Source organism: Jatropha curcas, chromosome 2 (assembly GCF_041381405.1).
Source record: "Jatropha curcas cultivar XTBG-Jc1 chromosome 2, XTBG_Jcur_1.0, whole genome shotgun sequence".
In the NCBI taxonomy this organism is placed as follows: domain Eukaryota; kingdom Viridiplantae; phylum Streptophyta; class Magnoliopsida; order Malpighiales; family Euphorbiaceae; genus Jatropha; species Jatropha curcas.
Genome location: NC_143152.1, coordinates 12,717,668 through 12,728,048, shown reverse-complemented (window position 1 = coordinate 12,728,048; position 10,381 = coordinate 12,717,668). Strand labels below are relative to the sequence as shown.

At 37.3% G+C, this 10,381-nt stretch overlaps 1 non-coding gene across 1 annotated transcript; it reads right to left on the bottom strand.

Annotated features, from left to right (window-relative positions):
* Positions 1–959: 959 nt before the first annotated feature.
* LOC149498260 (small nucleolar RNA R71) lies at positions 960–1,064 on the bottom strand. The gene has a single exon (XR_016319851.1). It is a non-coding gene; the product is annotated as a small nucleolar RNA R71 (small nucleolar RNA).
* Between the last annotated feature and the right edge of the window lie 9,317 nt (positions 1,065–10,381).

The following is a 10,381-nucleotide window of genomic DNA, read 5'->3' as shown; positions in this document are numbered from 1 at the left end:
CGATTTATTCGGGTTGGGTTTAATTAAATAATTTGGCTTTTCTAAAATAAAATTAATTAGAAATCGTAGGTTAAAAGAGGCCGGTTTTCCGAGCGTCGGCTTCCAACGGGCCGACGTACCTAATTCCCTTACCTAGAATCGTACTTGGTTCGCCTGACCAGTTTTTTCTAAATAATTTGGCCTTAAATAAAAATGGGTTAAATGGAGTCACTTCTACAAAATAAAAAATGGAAAGGGTCCCATTGCCGAAATAATGGGTGGCGACTAAAAATAATTTATAAGACCGATTTATCGGCATTGCGTATCCAAAAAGATTTTTATCACCTTTTTCCAAAACAATAATAAACACAAATAAAAAGATGTTTTTCGGAATCCTTCCGGGGTTCGGGATTTCGGCGAAAACATCGGTGTATGACTAAAGCTAGTGGTTTACCATTAGAAGAATTTGATCCTCCGAATGATGGTATAATTCCTCATGAGATTGTGCATGTTAACTAAGAAAATGTCATTAATGATGCTAATAGCTCTAATGGAGCAAATGGGGGAAATATTGGAGGAAACAGTGGTGTTAACAATGGCCAAAATAAAGATCAAAGACCCCAACACACCATGCAAGACTATATGATGGCACAACCTAATGGAGCTGCATCTCCTACTAGTAGGCTAACTATTCCAGCAAATAATTTTGAGATCTAACCTCAAATTATTCAAATGATTCAAAATGGATATCAATTTGGAGGTTTAGACCATGAAGATCCTCATCAACAAATTGCTAATTTCCTTCAGTTGTGCGCCACATTCAAATATAATTGAGTACTCGATTAGGCGATTAAAGGATAAAGCAAAGTGTTGGCTTACATCTTTGCCATTCAGTTCCATTAGATCATGGGAGGATCTATTAAAGAAGTTTATTAAAGAAGTTTTCTCATAAGTATTTTCAACCTGGCAAAACTATGAAAAATATTAGATGAATTTTCTTCTTTTGTGTAGGGTGAGATCAAGTCAATATATGAGGCATGGGAAAGGTTCAAGGACCTATTGAGAAAGTGTCCTCATCATCAAATACCTTAATGGATGCAAGTCCAGAAATTTTAGAAAGGTATTAATGTTCATGCTAGGAACATGATTGACGCTGCTGCTGGAGGTTCTTTGAATAGAAAAACACCACAAGAAGCCTATGATCTCATTGATGAGATGATCTCGAACATGTATTCATATCAAGATGAAAAATCTCAACCAAAGAAATCATTTGGGTTGTATAACTTTGATGCTATTACATCTTTAGCTACTCAGGTGGAGGCTTTGAATAGAAAGATATAAGGATTACAAATTCAAAAACCTGCATTTGTCACAATTACTTGTGATTTTTATGGTGGAGGGCACCCTAACCATGAATGTCAAACAAGTAATATATTTGTTGTTAATTTAGTTCCTGATCTATCTAACTTTATGAATAATTTTTGTAGGCAAAATGATCATTAAAATAATACATACAATCCTGGTTGGAAAAACCATTCCAATTTTTCTTAGATTAATGCTAATCATGGAAGGCAACCACCACCAGGTTTCCAACCTAAGACCTTATATGGAAGATTCAATGTCAAAATTTATTAGTGTTCAGAGACAAGGTTTCAAAATCAAGAGGCTTCTATTAAGAATTTGGAAGCTTAAATTGGCCAATTGGCAAATGCGATCTCAAGAAGAGTATAAGGTTCATTGCTTAGTAATTCTAAGAAAAATGCAAAAGAGCAGGTCAAGGAGGTTACATTGAGAAGTGGGAAAGTGTTAGAGGATGTAGAGCTAAAAGAAAACATAGAAAAGAAGGATGATAAGTTAGTTGTTGATGAGGTAACAAAAGAGAAAGAAAGTGACTAAGAGGTAAGTAAGGATTTAAATGTTGAAAGAAAGTTATGTCTTTTAATACTCTTTCTACATCCAATATGACTTTGAAGAAATTCCCATATCATGAAAAAATTAGAAAGGATAACTTAGACTCTCAGTTTTCTAAATTCTTAGAGATCTTTAAGAAAATTCATATTAATATTCCTTGTGATATAGGTGATGTTGAATTTGAGAAGGCTTGTGTGATTTAGGTGCTAGTATAAATTTGAGGCCTTTTTCTTTGTGTAGAGACTTAAATCTTAGAGAGCTGAAAGAAGCAAGCATTACCCTATGTAGATGCTCAATTTTTGCCCCTAAAAGGCTCAGTGATGATAACCTTTTTACTGTAAAATGAGATTGATAGGTTCAATCATTTTGATTTTTGGACCGATGATCTGTGTCTAAGAAAAGAAATTTGTTTAACCGTTTCTACTTTTTTGGTTCTCCGAGGTTTTTATAGCAAAACAGGGTCTGGGAAGCGCCTTGGGTCCAATCGGGATGCATACCTGCGCATTATCTTGTTTTGCGTGTCACTCGGACTGATGTGGTAAAAATGAGCCCGGCCTGATTCTAGGGCCCACTAGTGGCCCATGACATTTAAACCGTAGAAAGGTCCACCTCATTTTGAAAACTCAACTTTGATCTTAAGGTTACACCTGATGGTTCTAACCTAAAATCAAAAGTTTGATTATTTTTCATAAAAAACATTCCCTAAACCTCGTGATCAAATACCCATAAAACATTTATCTTCAACTCAAAACTGAGATCGTCTAACAAGTTTAAGAGCTTTTGGTTTCTTGGTCCACTTCCTTAAAAATCTTTGATTTTTAACCACAAACAGGTAACCTCTGAGACCCTTAACTCTTTTCATCTTTTTTACCCTTTGGTGTGTTAAAAACACTTTCTTAGTGTTGGTTGTCAGGGAAACCTGTGATCAACCATGTTCTTTTGACTGAGCAGAAGTGGTGCACGCCACAGAGCAGTGGCAACATGCCACTACATGTGGTGCATGCCACTAAGGCTAACCAAACATAACTTTATTCATTTTTTTGGGCTGCTGATCAAGGTAGGACCTGCGCATTACGTGTGGCGCAGGCCACTTTAAGTGGCACAAAGGTCTTCATTTCAGAGCCCAGAATCTTTATTTCAATCGTATCGCTTTGATTAGGGGATTCACTTGAGTTTAGCACTAAGCCACCTTGCGTAGACAGTGAATAAAACTCATCCTTGACCCTGATAATCAAATAAAATGGGAGAACGAATTCTTGAACTCAAAACCCGTTCTGAATAAAAATCGATCCCTTATTATTCTGATATTTACTTTTCAAGTTCTTTTAGTTTTTGTCATTTAAATTCCTAGTTATTTTCTTTGAGCCTTTTTATTGTTGCATCGTTATTTATTATGCTAACCTTTATCTACTAACTCTACTAATTTCATTTTTGATTCTTTGATGATTATTATTATTTGCTCATTAGCCTGTATATGTTTGTTATATCTTTGTTATGTTGTTGCTTTATTTGTCATGGTTGCTTTAATGCTATTTCCTTTTAATATTAGGCATCATGTAAAGGATCCTTAAAAGGGATCTTAATATTTGTTAATTATTTGTAATGTTTATGGGATTGGGAAATGCTATTAGGTTGATGGGTAGGATGTAAACTAAATCATGAGTTGTAACTCTTTTCTCCTCCCCCCTTCTTTGCTTGATTATTTTTTGTGCTATATCTAATTGTTATTGCTCATGATTGCCATATTTCAAAAATGCATTAAAACTCAGTTTTTTCACCTCAATTAAAGTTAATCATATAATGAAGATTGTGAATGAATGGAATATGAATGAGGCCGATTTTCAACTAGGGGGTCCAAGTGCCTAACACCTTCTCGTGACAGTATCTAACTCTGTTATCCAGTCTCTAGGTTAAAACCAAATTAGATATTCCCAAAGAAATGACTGATTTGTGGATTTTTCCCTAAAAAGGGTGGCGACTCCAAAAAAAAAAAAGGTAAAAAAGTTCTTAGCAAAGTAAGAATTATTTTACAAAAATTCCTTTTCCAGGTCGCCTATTTGAGGACGTTAAAATGGGTCTAATAAAAGAAAATCAACTTTCATAAAATTAAAATAAACTAAGCCTATTTTTAGTCATTCGAGAAATGACATCCATCTCACGCCCTCACACTACAACTAGCTGATGGGTCCATCAAAAGATCGGTTGGGATTATTGATGATCTTTTGGTGAAAGTTGGAGAATTTATCTTCCCGGTTGATTTTATAGTGTTGGATATAAAAGAGCAATCCCTCTAATTCTAGGGATGCCATTTTTGGCCACAACTGGTACATTGGTAGATGTTAAGGAGGGAAAGCTTACATTGAGGTTGAATGATGAAGAGATAGTTTTTGATATTGAGAAAGTTATGAAGCATCCTAATTTTCCTGAAAATGATATGTGTTTTTCTATTGATTATATTAATGATTATCTTGATGAACATAAACAAGAAATCTTATTAGAGGATGATATAGAACTAGAAATGGAGCCATGCATGGCTTTAGCATGTAAAGAACAAGATGAGGATTTGCATAGTGAGGATAAAGAAGAAAAAAAAATGGAGAATGAGTCTCCACTTCCTTTGAAAATCGATGAGAAAGATGTTTCAAAAGAATCTTTTGAAGAATCATCTAAACTTGAACTTAAACCTTTACCTTCTCACTTAAAATATGTTTTTCTTATAAATGATATTAACCTTATGATTATTTTTGCATTTTTGATGGAGCAAGAGGAACAAAAGGTGATTGAGGTCTTAAGGAAGTGGAAGAGAGCAATTGGCTTTCAGACATTAGAGGGATAAGTTCAAGTATTTGTATGCACAAGATTTTGATGGAAGATGATTACAAGCCCACTATTCAACCATAAAGACGGTTGAATCTAGCTATGAAAGAGGTAGTAAAGAAGGAAGTAATAAAACTACTTGATGGAGGTATTATTTATCCAATTTCTGATAGTGCATGGGTAAGTCCAGTTCAGGTAGTTCCTACAAAGGGGGGAATGGCTGTAGTAAAAAACAAGAATAACAAATTAATTCCCACTAGGAAAGTGACTGAGTGGAGAGCATGCATCGATAATAGAAAACTAAACTCAGCCACAAGGAAGGATCACTTTTCTTTACCTTTTATTGATTAGATGTTAGAGAGGCTAGGGGGAAATAGATTTTATTGCTTTTTGGATGGATTCTCTAGTTATTTCCAGATCCCTATAGCCCCTAAAGATCAAGAAAAAAACAATCTTTACACATCCTTATGGCACATTTGCCTATAGGTGCATGCCTTTTGGATTATGTAATGCACCGGCTATGTTTTAGCAGTGTATGATGTCCATCTTTCATGACAGGATTGAGAAATGCATGGAAATTTTTATGGATGATTTCACAATCTATGGACTAACCCTTGAATCTTATTTGAATATCTTTCTTTAGTATTATAGAGATGTGCAGAAACAAATCTTGTGCTCATCTAGGAGGAATGTCATTTTATGGTCAATGTAGGGATAGTACTTGGGCATAAGATTTCAGAAAGAGGGATTGAGATGGACAAGGCAAAGGTGGATGTGATTGAAAATTACCACCTCCGACAACAGTTAAAGGAGTTAAGAGTTTCCTTGGCCATTTGAGGTTTTATCGAAGATTTATAGAGGATTTTCCAAGATTGCAAGACCCCTTTGTATTTTTCTTGTGAAAGATACTAAGTTTGTTTTTGATTCTTAATGAATGCAGGGTTTCAATCTTTTGAAGGAGAAATTCATTTCAGCACTTGTGATAGTAGCACCAGATTGGAACAGTCCTTTTGAAGTAATGTGTGATGCTAATGAGAATACATTAAGAGCAGTTTTGGGCCAAAGGAAAGAGAAAGTGTTCAGAGTGATTTACTATGCAAGCCATACTCTTACAGGCCCTCAATTGAATTACGCAACTATTGAGAAGGAATTTTTAGCGTTGTTTGTGGTTTTGAGAAGTTTAGACCTTATCTTATAGATCGAAAACTATTATTTCTACTAACTGTAATATCCTCAACTTGGTAGTACTTGCTATTCTAGCTTTTTCGATAAATTCGGTTATCTAGATTAAAGGAAAACCTAGAATAATGAGAAATACTATATATCGAGGATGTTAATATTAATTAAATGGAAATTAAGGTGATTACAAATCAATTTGAAAGTGCAGATGCTCAAATTTTGCCCCTGAAAAGTTCAGTGATGATACACCATTTTTTGTATAAACTTGAATCAGGATTCCCGACAGCCCCGATTTTCGGACCAATGGTCTGTGGCTGAGATTATCCATGTGTTTAGCAATTTTTAGTTTTTTGGGATACCGGGCATTTCGTGACGAAATCAAACCAGGGAAGAGCGTTAGGCCGGCTCGGCACACTTCCCAGTGCACCACTTCATTTTGCGTGCCACCCTGTCCATTTTAGTAAAAGTGGGCCCGGTCCTGTTGCAGGGCTAGACAGTGGCATTTTTGCCATGTTAGCCCTAAATGGGGCCACCTTGCTCTCAAATGTATATAAATAAGCATTGGGAGGTGAGCCAAAAGGAGGACTTTTGGTATTTTGAGGGGAGACTCTTGCATTTTTGAAACTCAACCAAAGATCTGAAGGCAACTTGCGTTAGCCTTGGATCCAAATTGAGATTTTACTGCTCAATCAATCTAAAACCCCCTTAGATCAATTAAAACTTCAAAAAACACATGCTCTAATCTTGAATCTCAGACTATTGGATAAATAACCAAATGTTTTGGGTTTCTTCATCCATTTTTGATTAAATCTTTAAAGAAATCTTCAAAGGTAGTTTATGAGAAGCTTAATCCTATTTCTACACCTTTTTCTTTCTTTTTTCAGTGTTTTGAACACCTCTTTTGGGTCTATTTAGAGGGAAATCGAGGATCAACCAATAAAGGACTCTGTGCTGCTGTGGCGCACTATCTAAGCTAGTGGTACAAGCCACTACATGTGGTGTGCGCCACAGGCCTTGCGCCACTACGTGTGGTGTGCGCCATAAGCTTGTAGCACACGCCATAACTCTCTGTGGTGCAAGGCCCTTTAATTCAAAGGCTTTGAATGCATAAAAAATCAATAAATGTCCCGATTCGGAGATCCAGTGGCCAACTTCGACCTTAAATGGTCTGTGATATATGTTATTTTTATAGTATTTTTAATATAGTTTTTATTAGGATTTTTAGTATTTTTAATTAGTTTAATTAGTTTTATTTTATTTTTTGTTTAAAGCTTCCTTGAATCATATTTCACTTGATCTTGGGGAATTTTATAGCATTTTTATAGAAAACCAGCCAAACATACAGAAAAGAGTGTACCTAAGCAAAAAGGCTGGCACACCCTGGGCGTGTTATCCAGCATCCCCATGCTATGTTCAAGATAAATCCAATAGAGGTTTAGAGTCTAGCATGGCCAAACCATGCCAGAGAGAATGCCTGTGCTATAAGAGGCTGTCGATATCTGAACGTGCTCATCCAAGCACGACCCGTGCTGCAACTACTTTGGAGACTCAAAGTCTAGCATGCCCAAATCATGCCAGAGAGCACTCCCGTGCTACAAGAAGCTATTGATTGTGAATACCTAAATTTTGAGGCTCAAAGAGCCAATTCTTTCGGACTGCAAACAGCCCGGTCGGACCAGAGGTCATTCAAAAAGTTCACCGGAAGTGTGCCAATATGGTACTTGAAATGTCCGAAAAATTACGAAGATCACGAAACTGGTCTCGGAATATTTTTTGGAAGTCCGGGACTCCCGGAAAAGCCTCCGGAAAGAAAAAAAAGGCACGCATGTCCGCCCGCGGGGGTGGGCATGCCCACCCTCAAGGACGGGCGCGCCCGCCCAACCTGGGCGGACATGCCCGCCCAGCATGGGCGGGCACGCCCGCCCAGCCCGGGTGGACACGCCCGCCCAGACCAGGCGGGCACGCCCGCCCAGCCCAGGCGGGCACGCCCGCCCTCGAGGGCGGGCAGGCGCGCCCGGGGTGCGTTTTTTTCTATAAAAAGAGGCCCTGGGGCTCCATTTTAGACACAGTCTGTGTTGACGGACCTCTCTTCTCCCTTTACGCTCTTTGCGATTCTTTTTATCGCTTTCTGCATTCTTTATTTTATTTTATTCTGCTTTCATTTTTTCTTGCTTTACTAAGTGGCCATTAAAATTCCATTTTAATTAATACTTCCCTTAACGAGGAGCTTAACCTGGAGTTAAGAAGCGGTCGGAGATTAAATCAGGTACATAAATTAGACTACGCTTATTTAATTTTAGCACTTCATGCATGCTTCTTTTCTACTCCCCTTAACTCTATAACTGCATGAATGCATCCATATCATCCACTAGGCAAATAAATTGCCTCAATCAAATAAAGATTAAGCTTAAATGCCCGATTAATTAATAATCGTGGTATTAAAGCGTAAATCTGACATTATTGGCTAAAGAAGCCTAGTTAATCAATAACTATGGTGAAATTGCCTTTATTTCGAACAGTTCTTGGCCTAAGTCCAGTTAATCAATGATTGTGACTAAAAGGTCCTACTTAAACACGTTTTTTTTATGGCAATAAATTGCCTATATTTCAATTTAATTAATCACTTTAAGCAGATAAATTGCTTATAAGTGAAAATTAATCTCTTTTATAGCGACAAATCGCTTAAATCAATTTCTTTTGGCTAAAAGCCTTGAATCAACCTTTGGCAACAATTGCCTAAATCAATTCATTTTGGCTAAAAAGCCTTAAATCATTCAATTTTGGCGACAATCGCCTAAACAATCAATCTTTCGGCAATAATAAGCCCAATTAATCTTTGGCAAGCAAATAAGCACAACTTATCTTTTGGCAAGAATAAGCCCAAATCCTTTCTTTTGGCAAAAAGCCTCAAATCAACATTTTGGCACCAAGTGCCTGAAACAATCAATTCTTTGGCAAAATGCCTAAACAAAATTGCACAAAGCATACACACACTCATGCATCAAGCATCCCATCTAAAGCCCTCTAGAAGAGGCCTATCGAACTACGTTGACTTTGATCTTCCATTCAAACGGAAGTACGTAGGCACGTTCGGGATTTAACCCCGAGCGGCAAGTCGCAATCATTCAAACTCACTTAAACATTCCATTGGTCCAATCATCTTGCAAAGCATTCATTTTTTGGTTAGTTTCATCAGCATGACATAGTCTCGGGATCCACCTCAGGTTCGAAGACCATGCCTTAGACATTGGGTAATTAATCTAGTAACTAGGTTAATTAAAATTGGAGTCACTTAGGGTTTTTTCCTAGTTTACCCTAAAATAATTAAACAAGGTGGCGACTCATACATTCACGTGCATTTCTTCCCTTAGTCACATGCATTCATATGCTTATGATATTTTGGGGAGGGGTTCACAGTTTGGCGACTTCACTGGGGACTTTATGTAATCTTTTTGCATAATAGTGGACTACAATTGTTGAATAAACTAACATGCCCTTCTTTAGGGCATTACTTTACTATGCTTTGTTTTGCAGGGTACCTTGACATAAATCGAGTGTTCTTTCTTTAAGAATACTCGATGAGAGGAATTTTGAATGTAACATCCTAGTGCGTTGAGTTGAGTCATATCATAGAGGAAGGGTGAGTTGGGTTGAACCAAACCCGGTTCGGGTAGCATGAGATGATAAGTGGACTTATTTGCATGGAAAGTTTAGGCCTTGTTTGCAGCCAAACATATAGCTTGGGTAGTAAGTTGTAGCCTTTGTATACTTGAGGTACCAATTAGAGAGTTTACACAGCCAAGTCATTTCTTCTAGAGTCTGCCCGTTCTTATCAACTCACTTTCCCATTTTCATATTCTCTTCTTACTTTCCCTCCCGTTTCCTTGCAAGTTTCATGCACGTTAAGCACTAAGTCACCTCCAAGTAAGTAGAATTCCTTGAAGTTATATGTTATCCACTCTTTATTGAGTTATATTGGAGATGAGTTATGAGAATTCTTGTGTATAGGAGAAGAAAGTTCAAAGGTAGCAGAAAAGAGAAGTTAAAACAGAGCCCCAGCTTTGTGGCAAGACAGGTTTGATATCTCTTGTTATTTTCCATGTTCTTTGCATGAAAAATTGTGTGGAGTGTTGCTCATGAGATGATATGTTGCTTGTTGTTGGGTGGAAGTACTGGAAATGATGTGAAAACAGGGGATGAATATATGAAACAGAAACAGAGTTTGCTGGAAATGTTACCAGCAACTTCATCTTGATTTTGAACCCATATAATGATGGAATCAGGAATTGTCATAGAAGAGTTATTTGTTCCTTTCTGTGTTAGCTTTACATGGGCTTTTGAATCATTCAATTTGAAGTTGTATATTGAGAGTTATGGCCAAAAGAACACAGACTGCACAATCTGGAATCACGTCGCGCGCTCGCGCATACTGGAAAACAAGTCGCGCTCGCGATTTCCCATTGCGCGCTCGCGACTTGAGTCAGGTAGCTCTCTG